At 39.8% G+C, this 12,936-nt stretch overlaps 1 pseudogene across 1 annotated transcript in view; it reads right to left on the reverse strand.

Moving 5' to 3' along the window:
- Nucleotides 1-12,936, reverse strand: part of Ddx60l1 (DEXD/H-box helicase 60 like 1) — a 109,981-nt pseudogene that overhangs the window by 34,559 nt on the left and 62,486 nt on the right. Inside the window, exons 24-26 of the transcript XR_010058378.1 lie at nt 9,828-9,932; nt 9,116-9,244; nt 7,299-7,423 (exon numbers count right to left, since the gene is read on the reverse strand). The product of XR_010058378.1 is annotated as a DEXD/H-box helicase 60 like 1 (transcript). The remainder of the gene's footprint in view (nt 1-7,298; nt 7,424-9,115; nt 9,245-9,827; nt 9,933-12,936) is intronic.

Genomic DNA, 12,936 nt, shown 5'->3' on the forward strand with positions numbered 1-12,936 from the left:
TAAGGCCTCTGGGTTCCCGTAGGGGAGGGCCCAGACACCGCCCCCTGCGCCTGAGACACCGCCGGAACCTGAAGGAAACAGACAGGATAAACAGTTCTCTGCACCCAAATCCCGTGGGAGAGAGAGCTAAACCTACAGAGAGGCAGACACGCCTGGGAAACCAGAATAGACTGCACTCTGCACACATCCAGACACCAGAGGAAAACACCAAACGCCATCTGGAACCCTGGTGCACAGAGGCTCCCGGAAAGAGCGGCGCAGATCTTCCGGTTGCTGCCGCCACAGAGAGCTCGTGGGCAGCACCCCGCGAGCAAACTTGAGCCTCAGGACCACAGGTAAGACCAACTTTTCTGCTGCAAGTGACCTGCCTGGTGAACTCAAGACACAGGAACAGCTGAAGACCTGTAGAGAGGAAAAACTACACGCCCGAAAGCAGAACACTCTGTCCCCATAACTGGCTGAAAGAAAACAGGAAAACAGGTCTACAGCACTCCTGACACACAGGCTTATAGGACAGTTTAGCCATTGTTAGAAATAGCAGAACAAAGTAACACTAGAGATAATCTGATGGCAAGAGGCAAGCCCAGGAAACCAAGCAACAGAAACCAAGACTACATGGCATCATCGGAGCCCAATTCTCCCACCAAAACAAACATGGAATATCCAAACACACCAGAAAAGCAAGATCTAGTTTCAAAATCATATTTTATCATGATGCTGGAGGACTTCAAGAAAGACGTGAAGAACTCCCTTAGAGAACAAGTAGAAGCCTACAGAGAGGAATCGCAAAAATGCCTGAAAGAATTCCAGGAAAACATAAATAAACAAGTAGAAACCCATAGAGAGGAGACACAAAAATCCCTGAAAGAATTCCAGGAAAACACAATCAAACAGTTGAAGGAATTAAAAATGGAAATAGAAGAAATCAAGAAAGAACACATGGAAACAACCCTGGATATAGAAAATCAAAAGAAGAGACAAGGAGCTATAGATAGAAGCCTCACCAACAGAATACAAGAGATGGAAGAGAGAATCTCGGGAGCAGAAGATTCCATAGAAATCATTGACTCAACTGTGAAAGATAATGTAAAGCAGAAAAAGCTACTGGTCCAAAACATACAGGAAATCCAGGACTCAATGAGAAGATCAAACCTAAGGATAATAGGTATAGAAGAGAGTGAAGACTCCCAGCTCAAAGGACCAGTAAATATCTTCAACAAAATCATAGAAGAAAACTTCCCTAACCTAAAAAAAGAGATACCCATAGGCATACAAGAAGCCTACAGAACTCCAAATAGATTGGACCAGAAAAGAAACACCTCCTGTCACATAATAGTCAAAACACCAAATGCACAAAATAAAGAAAGAATATTAAAAGCAGTAAGGGAAAAAGGTCAAATAACATGTAAAGGCAGACCTATCAGAATCACACCAGACTTTTCGCCAGAAACTATGAAGGCCAGAAGATCCTGGACAGATGTCATACAGACCCTAAGAGAACACAAATGCCAGCCCAGGTTACTGTATCCTGCAAAACTATCAATTAACATAGATGGAGAAACCAAGATATTCCATGACAAAACCAAATTTACACAATATCTTTCTACAAATCCAGCACTACAAAGGATAATAAAGGGTAAAGCCCAACATAAGGAGGCAAGCTATACCCAAGAAGAAGCAAGAAACTAATCGTCTTGGCAACAAAACAAAGAGAAGAAAAGCACACAAACATAACCTCACATCCAAATATGAATATAACAGGAAGCAATAATCACTATTCCTTAATATCTCTCAACATCAATGGCCTCAACTCCCCAATAAAAAGACATAGATTAAAAAACTGGATACACAACGAGGACCCTGCATTCTGCTGCCTACAGGAAACACACCTCAGAGACAAAGAGAGACACAACCTCAGAGTGAAAGGCTGGAAAACAACTTTCAAAGCAAATGGTCAGAAGAAGCAAGCTGGAGTAGCCATTCTAATATCAAATAAAATCAATTTTCAACTAAAAGTCATCAAAAAAGATAAGGAAGGACACTTCATATTCATCAAAGGAAAAATCCACCAAGATGAACTATCAACCCTAAATAGCTATGCCCCAAATACAAGGGCACCTACATACGTAAAAGAAACCTTACTAAAGCTCAAAACACATATTGCACCTCACACAATAATAGTGGGAGATTTCAACACCCCACTCTCATCAATGGACAGATCATGGAAACAGAAATTAAACAGAGATGTAGACAGACTAAGAGAAGTCATGAGCCAAATGGACTTAAGGGATATTTATAGAACATTCTATCCTAAAGCAAAAGGATATACCTTCTTCTCAGCTCCTCATGGTACTTTCTCCAAAATTGACCATATAGTTGGTCAAAAAACGGGCCTCAACAGGTACAGAAAGATAGAAATAATCCCATGTGTGCTATCAGACCACCACAGCCTAAAACTGGTCTTCAATAACAATAAGGGAAGAATGCCCACATATACGCGGAAATTGAACAATGCTCTACTCAATGATAACCTAGTCAAGGAAGAAATAAAGAAAGAAATTAAAAACTTTTTAGAATTTTATGAAAATGAAGGTACAACATACCCAAACTTATGGGACACAATGAAAGCTGTGCTAAGAGGAAAACTCATAGCACTGTGTGCCTGCAGAAAGAAACAGGAAAGAGCATATGTCAACAGCTTCACAGCACACCTAAAAGCTCTAGAACAAAAAGAAGCAAATACACCCAAGAGGAGTAGAAGGCAGGAAATAATCAAACTCAGAGCTGAAATCGACCAAGTAGAAACAAAAAGGACCATAGAAACAATCAATAGAACCAAAAGTTGGTTCTTTGAGAAAATCAACAAGATAGATAAACCCTTAGCTAGACTAACGAGAGGACACAGAGAGTGTGTCCAAATTAACAAAATCAGAAATGAAAAGGGAGACATAACTACAGATTCAGAGGAAATTCAAAAAATCATCAGATCTTACTATAAAAGCCTATATTCAACAAAACTTGAAAATCTATAGGAAATGGACAATTTCCTAGACAAATACCAGGTACCGAAGTTAAATCAGGAACAGATATACCAGTTAAACAACCCCATAACTCCTAAGGAAATAGAAGCAGTCATTAAAGGTCTCCCAAACAAAAAGAGCCCAGGTCCAGACGGGTTTAGTGCAGAATTCTATCAAACCTTCATAGAAGACCTCATACCAATATTATCCAAACTATTCCACAAAATTGAAACAGATGGATCACTCCCGAATTCCTTCTATGAAGCCACAATTACTCTTATACCTAAACCACACAAAGACCCAACAAAGAAAGAGAACTTCAGACCAATTTCCCTTATGAATATCGACGCAAAAATACTCAATAAAGTTCTGGCAAACCGAATCCAAGAGCACATCAAAACAATCATCCACCATGATCAAGGAGGTTTCATCCCAGGCATGCAGGGATGGTTTAATATACGGAAAACCATCAACGTGATCCATCATATAAACAAACTGAAAGAACAAAACCACATGATCATTTCATTAGATGCTGAGAAAGCATTTGACAAAATTCAACACCCCTTCATGATAAAAGTCCTGGAAAGAATAGGAATTCAAGGCCCATACCTAAACATAGTAAAAGCCATATACAGCAAACCAGTTGCTAACATTAAACTAAATGGAGAGAAACTTGAAGGAATTCCACTAAAATCAGGGACTAGACAAGGCTGCCCACTCTCTCCCTACTTATTCAATATAGTTCTTGAAGTTCTAGCCAGAGCAATCAGACAACAAAAGGAGATCAAGTGGATACAGACCGGAAAAGAAGAGGTCAAAATATCACTATTTGCAGATGACATGATAGTATATTTAAGTGATCCCAAAAGTTCCACCAGAGAACTACTAAAGCTGATAAACAACTTCAGCAAAGTGGCTGGGTATAAAATTAACTCAAATAAATCAGTTGCCTTCCTCTATACAAAAGAGAAACAAGCCGAGAAAGAAATTAGGGAAACGACACCCTTCATAATAGACCCAAATAATATAAAGTACCTCGGTGTGACTTTAACCAAGCAAGTAAAAGATCTGTACAATAAGAACTTCAAGACACTGAAGAAAGAAATTGAAGAAGACCTCAGAAGATGGAAAGATCTCCCATGCTCATGGATTGGCAGGATTAATATAGTAAAAATGGCCATTTTACCAAAAGCAATCTACAGATTTAATGCAATCCCCATCAAAATACCAATCCATTTCTTCAAAGAGTTAGACAGAACAATTTGCAAATTCATCTGGAATAACAAAAAACCCAGGATAGCTAAAACTATCCTCAACAATAAAAGGACTTCAGGGGGAATCACTATCCCTGAACTCAAGCAGTATTACAGAGCAATAGTGATAAAAACTGCATGGTATTGGTACCGAGACAGACAGATAGACCAATGGAATAGAATTGAAGACCCAGAAATGAACCCACATACCTATGGTCACTTGATTTTTGACAAAGGAGCCAAAACCATCCAATGGGAAAAAGATAGCATTTTCAGCAAATGGTGCTGGTTCAACTGGAGGTCAACATGTAGAAGAATGCAGATTGATCCATGCTTATCACCCTGTACAAAGCTTAAGTCCAAGTGGATCAAGGACCTCCACATCAAACCAGACACACTCAAACTAATAGAAGAAAAACTAGGGAAGCATCTGGAACACATGGGCACTGGAAAAAATTTCCTGAACAAAACACCAATGGCTTATGCTCTAAGATCAAGAATCGACAAATGGGATCTTATAAAACTGCAAAGCTTCTGTAAGGCAAAGGACACTGTGATTAGGACAAAACGGCAACCAACAGATTGGGAAAAGATCTTTACCAATCCTACAACAGATAGAGGCCTTATATCCAAAATATACAAAGAACTCAAGAAGTTAGACTGAAGGAAGACAAATAACCCTATTAAAAAATGGGGTTCAGAGCTAAACAAAGAATTCACAGCTGAGGAATGCCGAATGGCTGAGAAACACCTAAAGAAATGTTCAACATCTTTAGTCATAAAGGAAATGCAAATCAAAACAACCCTGAGATTTCACCTCACACCAGTGAGAATGGCTAAGATCAAAACTCAGGTGACAGCAGATGCTGGCGAGGATGCAGAGAAAGAGGAACACTCCTCCATTGTTGGTGGGATTGCAGACTGGTACAACCATATTGGAAATCAGTCTGGAGGTTCCTCAGAAAATTGGACATTGAACTGCCTGAGGATCCAGCTATACCTCTCTTGGGCATATACCCAAAAGATGCCCCAACATATAAAAAATACACGTGCTCCACTATGTTCATCGCAGCCTTATTTATAATAGCCAGAAGCTGGAAAGAACCCAGATGCCCTTCAACAGAGGAATGGATACAGAAAATGTGGTACATCTACACAATGGAATATTACTCAGCTATCAAAAACAACGGCTTTATGAAATTCGTAGGCAAATGGTTGGAACTGGAAAATATCATCCTGAGTGAGCTAACCCAATCACAAAAAGACATACATGGTATGCACTCACTGAATAGTGGCTATTAGCCCAAATGCTTGAATTACCCTAGATGCCTAGAACAAATGAAACTCAAGACGGATGATCAAAATGTGAATGCTTCACTCCTTCTCTAAAAGGGGAACAAGAATACCCTTGGCAGGGAATAGAGAGGCAAAGGTTAAAACAGAGACTGAAGGAACACCCATTCAGAGCCTGCCCCACATGTGGTCCATACATATACAGCCACCCAATTAGACAAGATGGATGAAGCAAAGAAGTGCAGACCGACAGGAGCCGGATGTAGATCGCTCCTGAGAGACACAGCCAGAATACAGCAAATACAGAGGCGAATGCCAGCAGCAAACCACTGAACTGAGAATAGGACCCCCGATGAAGGAATCAGAGAAAGAACTGGAAGAGCTTGAAGGGGCTCGAGACCCCATATGTACAACAATGCCAAGCAACCAGAGCTTCCAGGGACTAAGCCACTACCTAAAGACTATACATGGACTGACCCTGGATTCTGACCTCATAGGTAGCAATGAATATCCTAGTAAGATCACCAGTGGAAGGGGAAGCCCTGGGTCCTGCTAAGACTGAACCCCCAGTGAACTAGACTGTTGGGGGGAGGGCGGCAATGGGGGGAGGGTTGGGAGGGGAACACCCATAAGGAAGGGGAGGGGGGAGGGCGATGTTTGCCCGGAAACCAAAGAATTATTATTAAGTATTAAATACATTAAAATATATATATCCAATAATAAAAGAAAAAAAAGGATGTAAGAAAGGATTTTCACAGTTTGTCTTACAGATATCCCATTATTCATTTAAAAGGTTCCAAGATGGAGATCCCTGAGTAGAAGACTGACTATGATATATTGTGAATACTACCTGTTTCAGATACCTTAGGAACTCACGGTTCAGAACATGCCACCCGTAAACCGGAAGGAGAACGGCCTTCTTTTATTAAGGATGAGAAGTGGGAATAAGAGACATCTGCACAAGCCTGTCCTTCCCAGCCTTTGTCCTTTGTTAACTCGATGGCATGTGCCCATTTACTGTGTCACAGATTTACAGCTCGCTGGTCTGTTCCATTCAGGATTTATCCACTAACTAAATTATCACATCACATTTTATCAGAACTGGATCCATTAAACTAGTATGCTCAATTTTTAAACTACTGCATTCTATATAACCTGAATTTGGCAAGATATCACTGGCTCTGGGTCATATTTCTATTTACAATGAATATGGAAGACCAAAGTATTTTACATATATAAATTATAGCACATTATTAAAATTTAAATTCTGTGGAAGAAGTCAACATTGATGGATTTGTTCAATGTGGAAAAATTCAAGATCTGTACTGCAAATTACTATAAGACCTAAAAGAAACAAAAATGAGAGTTTATAGTAAAAAATGAGAATCAAATTAATGAGGAAAAATTTAATAGGACACTAAAAATATTTTTAAGATTATATCTAAAACTGGGCATAATGATGGACGCCTATCTCTAATCCCAGCACGAAGGAGACTGAAGCAGGAAGACAGCCTGGGACACATATCAGGATTCTGTGGTCTCAAACAAACAGAAGCAGGACAACAAAAAATTGAACTAGAAAATTTTATGACTTAAATAAGCCATAAGATCTTGACAAATGAGCATCCGGAGTAATAATCAACACTAGATCATTGCAATAAAGTTTCTATGACTTCCTCTACCTTAAAGGAATAGCCTAACACAAGTTACCTCACAAAGTTAAATAACTTACAGAAAGAATAGTGCAGGCAACTTCTCCATCTTCCTTAGCTTCTCAACGAGACATGGGAAAAAGTCCAGCATCTGCCCTGAGTAGTCATGGTAATCAGGACTCAGTTTTTTCAGTACAAGTTGGGCCTGTGAGAGCGAAGGACAAGCATTTCTACTAAATTCTTCATAGCACTGGAAGGAATGGGCATTCTGACTCAAGGACTTCCACGGCTGTCATCCTTTAAAATACAGTCCTATGAGAATATGCCACAGGACTATGTTAAGCACAAGGGCACATACACACCACACACTTGATAACAGACTTCCAGTGTATTGTATGCACACACCTGCACTTGTCAGAGACAGTGTGAGCCCAGCAGAAAAAGGGTGGTTCAGTCATTGGTGCTGTTTCCATGGCAGCAGGAGGAAGGAGCCCTCTCTATGCCTCATCAGAAATAAGACTCTAACCTGACTAAGAGGTTTTGAGGGACAAGGTGGGATGGGTTGGGGAATACAACTTAACTATATGATGTTTCCAAATGAAATAAAGACAAATCAAGGTACAAAGTGGGAGAGGGGGAAATCACATGGTAAAAATATAATGCATACTAGCGGTTCTCAATCTGTGGGTCACGACCCCTTTTGGTTGCGTATTAGCCTACATGTTGGATATTTACATTACAATTCACGACAGTAGCAAAATAACAGTTATGAAGTAATAATAAAAATGACTTTATGGTTAGGGGTCAGCACAACATAAGGTACTGTATTAAAGAATCGAAAAATTAGGGAATCCTTTAAAATACAGTCCTATGAGAATATGCCACAGGGCTATGCTAAGCACACGGGCACGTACACACCACACACTTGAAAACGAACTTCCAGTGTATTTCCTAAAAATAGAAATCAGGAATCACAATTTTTCATGACAAAATAAGACTGTAAGATGTGTAAGCACGTAGTAAGATTGAAGTACTTAAATAGTTCTTACAATTGAAAATACATTTAGAACCTTGAAGAATAAGACGCCAGGGACTGTTGCAAACCAGCGTCTCTAGATATGACAGGGACACTGAAGCCATGAACTTACAGCCCCTGTGGGTAACCAGGAGATGGGGGTGGGGTGCTCATAAGGTCAAGCCTTACAGATTTCAGCCTGAATGAGGAAGGGCTACGAAGTCTCACTCTTGGCTGGGGAGCTGTTGCCACATGATGGTTGATGTAGGAGGGAAAACAGCAGTGTCCTTAATGATAAGGTGGCCCAGTGGATAACCCCACATCCTGACACACACTGGTGGCACTGACTGAGCACATGAAGTTAGAAGGAGAAAATGGTAGAGAAGGGATATGGAAGAAATTGGAGGGGGAGGATTCAGGAGTGGATTTGAAAACACATTACACATACAAACATGATATCCTCAAACAATAATTTAAAAAAAAATTTTTAAAAGCCCAAAACTAAAAAAGAAAAGTAAAATTTGTTTCAGTTACTTGAGTCACATCTCTATGCTGCTCCCCACCCCCACCCCAAAATCAATAATTCCAAATATGAACTCTGTGTTCTCCCTTGTCCATCATCAAATCCATGAGGAACTGGTAGACTCTTGCCTATGTTTTAGGAGACACTGTAGAGAAGAATTTTAAAAGTCAAATTTCTTTCTTTCTTTCTTTCTTTCTTTCTTTCCTTCTTTCTTTATTTTTTTTTGTTCTAGCTCAGAATCACTACACATCAAGTCAAGCTTAAAAATCAAAGTTGAAAACTGAAAACTGAAAAGAAATGGTATGATTGATTGAACAATACAACTCAAGGAAATAATACAGAATGATTGTGGAAATTACCTCCTTCTCGTTCCCATTTTTAACCCAATTTGTGAATTCTTCCTTTAAGCTCTCTTCATATTTTCTAGCATCCAGCTTTTTAATGACTATTTTATTCTTAAATTGAGTGAAGTTCTCTGGACATAGGTTCTGGGAAAGGAAGATCATGCAAGTAATGAGAGATAAACTAAAGATATTTCTCAATTATAGTTTTCATTGACAGTTTGATAGGCTCTTACGGTTGGAGATGTTTAGACTTCTTATCCTTCTCTAAACCTTTTTAATATAAAACTATAGAGGAACTCTCCAAAGGCAAGCAGACAGAGCAAGCAGACCTCTGAGATGAGCAAACAGTACTGAGGATACAGAGTAATGGAGAGGAAAAGAAACTGAGGATGAAGACTCCAGGGTAGGAAAGGAGACCCAGATACCACAGTGTCTAGAGAAAGATAGGCCATTTTCAGACATTGGCATAACACGTCATTTCTAGCCCATTAAAGTTCCTTTTGGGAAATGTCTGCTAGTCTTTTACTACTGGTCATTTTATTTATTTACATTTCAAATGTTGCCCCCCTCCCCGGTCTCTCCTCCGAACACACCTCCCATCCCCTTCCCCATCCCCTTTGCTTCTAAGAGGCTGCTCCCACCAAACCTAACTGGTGTTGACAGTGTGTTTCTGACCAGCAATGGTGGGTTCTAGCAAAATGGCACGAAATCCATGAAGATTCTTTACCTGGGCCTGAGGCCAACTCTTCCAGACCTGGCACATAGTGTCATATAGCTGAATGCTTTCTCGGGGTGACAAGGCAAGATCAGAAGGAAATCCATACTTTTCAATCTACGATTAAAGTAACATCAAACTTCTTAATATTTTATTTTATCTATAGGATAAAACATTTACTTGAAATGGTTACTTTGCGCATTAAAAGGTGGGAAAATGGTGAAGTTTGCATTGCACCTACTGTCTTTTGAAAAGGAATTTTTTGAAACTATGTGTATGTACAGGAGATTCTGTCCCCCAGTTGACAAAAGAGGGCCACAGGTCTGCTATCTATGTTCTTGTGAACCAACCAGCGTGAGTGCTAGAAAATGAAATCAGATCTTTTTTGGGGCCTTCTTAACTGCAGACACAGATCTGCTCCATTTCCCAGTGTTAGCTCTGTGTTCTCCCTTGAATTATCATTTGAGAGTGTTTTTTTTTCAGCCAAACTACAATGAAACAAAAGCAAGTCCAAGAATCCCCGTAAATTCTATAACACAAATCCTCTGTTCAGGTCACAGACTTGGGATTTCTTAAGTCTCTGACCCTTTTTAACATGCTCAATTTCCTTGTTTCTAAAAATAAAATAATTAGTGCTGTCCATGCCATTAATTTATTGTGCAAAATCAATTAGACAATAGATACGAGTCTTGGCCAAATGCCTGGCACACCATTTGTGCATGACCCATCAATCTGCTTTATCAATTAATAAGTTCATACTTCATAACTTTCAAGGAATAACAATTCTGTGGCCCAAGATGGGATTCAATCTAGTTGTTTTCCACTACAAACTGGCAAACTGCTAAAACTTGGACCACTCTAGGCAGAGAAGGAAGAGAAGCAACACTGAGTCACTGTACCATGGTATATGTTATTTTGCAAATCAAAGTGTCCCTACTCCCACAGACATTAAAAATCAATCCACACTGAGCAAGAGATAGCATTTCTTTCAAGTGTTTCCCGGGGCTGACAGCTCTCCAGACAGCAGCAGCTGGGCCTAGATGGCTTGATAATTGATGGCAAAGGTCAAACATTTACCAGAAACAAGACATATAAGACCGAGGACAATCCCTCACTGGTGATCCCTTGCTTCTGTTGGGTTAAGACCAGCTTGTTTGTACTCTCCCATGACTGTCCTTTGGGAATTGTTTCTCTGACATAGCCATAAAGGAAACAGCTACTTAGATGATTCTTCCTTTTCTATGTTGCTAAAATTGGTCAAGTTTGGGGGAGTTCTTAAACCACTCAGCTCTTTGATTTAGTCTAAGTATACTAAACAATGTTTAGAATCATTTACTCATTTAGAATTTCCACTCATTTTGATACTTCTTTAGGAAACAGCCTATATGAGTACATGCCATACAAGTGGTGGCTAAAATTCATTTAACAATACCCAAGCCAGCCTTCACTATGTATCCTTGCTACCAAGTTCTAAAAGTCCCAAGAGTCGTAGGACAGCATGACCTTTTCAGAAGTCACACAGGGTCAGAACACACAGGGACTATTATCCGGCTTTCCGGCTACTCAATTAATAGCAGCAGAGAGGAGAGCAAAGGCACCTGGAGCACCACAGAACCAGAGGCTGTTTAAAGATAACCTGCCTTGATCACTTTACACAAAACAGATAATTGTCAAGGTATTATGTCATTTTTAAAGATACTGGATCATGTTGAAAATGTCTGACATTCTGTGGATATCAGAAAGGACGTGGGACTGGGGGAGGGGATCAGGAAGGGAAAGGAGGAAAGGAAGAAAGACAGGGAGGAAACAAAAGGATTTCTTTATTAAAGAAAATCCCATATTCAGTTTCATTTCATCGCTTTAGGAAGTCACTGCAATATACAGCCAAATCTTGTCACATGGTGCTGACTCATTCACATAGATGGCAGGCAAATCTTTCAGATCAACATGGAGTCAAGCAGTGGGTCTGAGATGATGTCTGGTCTGAATCCTTTACTCAGTACTGTAGTAGTGAGTTGGCTGTCTATGTCTCAATTCTATTACTTACGAAGAAAAACTGCAGTAGTACCGCCACCATACAATTCTTGTGATGTTCAAAAGAAAGGAAATGAGTGAAACATTTTAAAAACGCAATTCCAATCAGCTATCCTCTAAAAACAGCCAGTAAACAATGGAGTTCACACAGCAGTGGCTAGTAACTGTAAACATGTAAAACTCACCTACAAGTGGTTATTTTTGAACACTCAAAAGACACATGTGTGAAAGTTCAGGGGTGATCAGACTTTGCTAGCACTTAAACACAAAGTGCTATGGAGAAGTTTACAAAACAGTTGAGGAAGCCACTGAAGGGTTATAAATAAGGCTTCACATCATAAGAACTTCAAAAGAAACATCAAGGTCCAAGGCACTACCATTTGGCATTTGGAACCAATGAGGTGTATCATGAAGGCCTCCAAGTAAAACACATTCATTCAGCACATGCAAAGTAGGACAAGCTCCTGGAAGACTTTAGTTGTTAAGGGCTGTATATTTACCTGTTTCAAAGAAGTCCGATAAAGCCTTTTAAAGACTAGAATTATAATTAACAAACCATAATATAGAATCAGAATGTTGAATATACTTCATTTTTCAGGTCTTAGAAGGAAGAAAAAGGAGTGACTGTCACTTTGAGGGCCAATGGGAGTTTAAATGAACCTTTCAAGGGAGTGAAAGGAGAAAGAAAGAGAGGTAGATGCAGGAAATATTTAAGGAACTATCCCCCTCTAACCACTCAGCAGCCCAGCTGCATTGTTTCAAGGTCTCTACTCTGCAGAGTCCCTATCAAAGGGCCATACCTTGAATGGTACAGAGACTGAGAGCCTGTGTTCCTGGCTTAAGATCATATACATTAGCCTTGTCCTCATGTATGAGCCAGAACCACACAAAGGTGCACAGAGAGGAGAGATTAAAGCCTGTCCTCAACACTTCATTAGTGGTGCAGAAGTGAGCTAGTTAAGAGAGACATGCAGACATAGGTGCTTAACAGAGAAGGCAGATGGAAAATGGCAGAAATAACGTCCCCAAATAATACAGTCATCAAGTTAAAATATTTAGTAGTTTTTAAGCTTTGATGATCCTGGTA

This window comes from Rattus norvegicus, chromosome 16 (genome assembly GCF_036323735.1).
Source record: "Rattus norvegicus strain BN/NHsdMcwi chromosome 16, GRCr8, whole genome shotgun sequence".
NCBI lineage: Eukaryota > Metazoa > Chordata > Mammalia > Rodentia > Muridae > Rattus > Rattus norvegicus.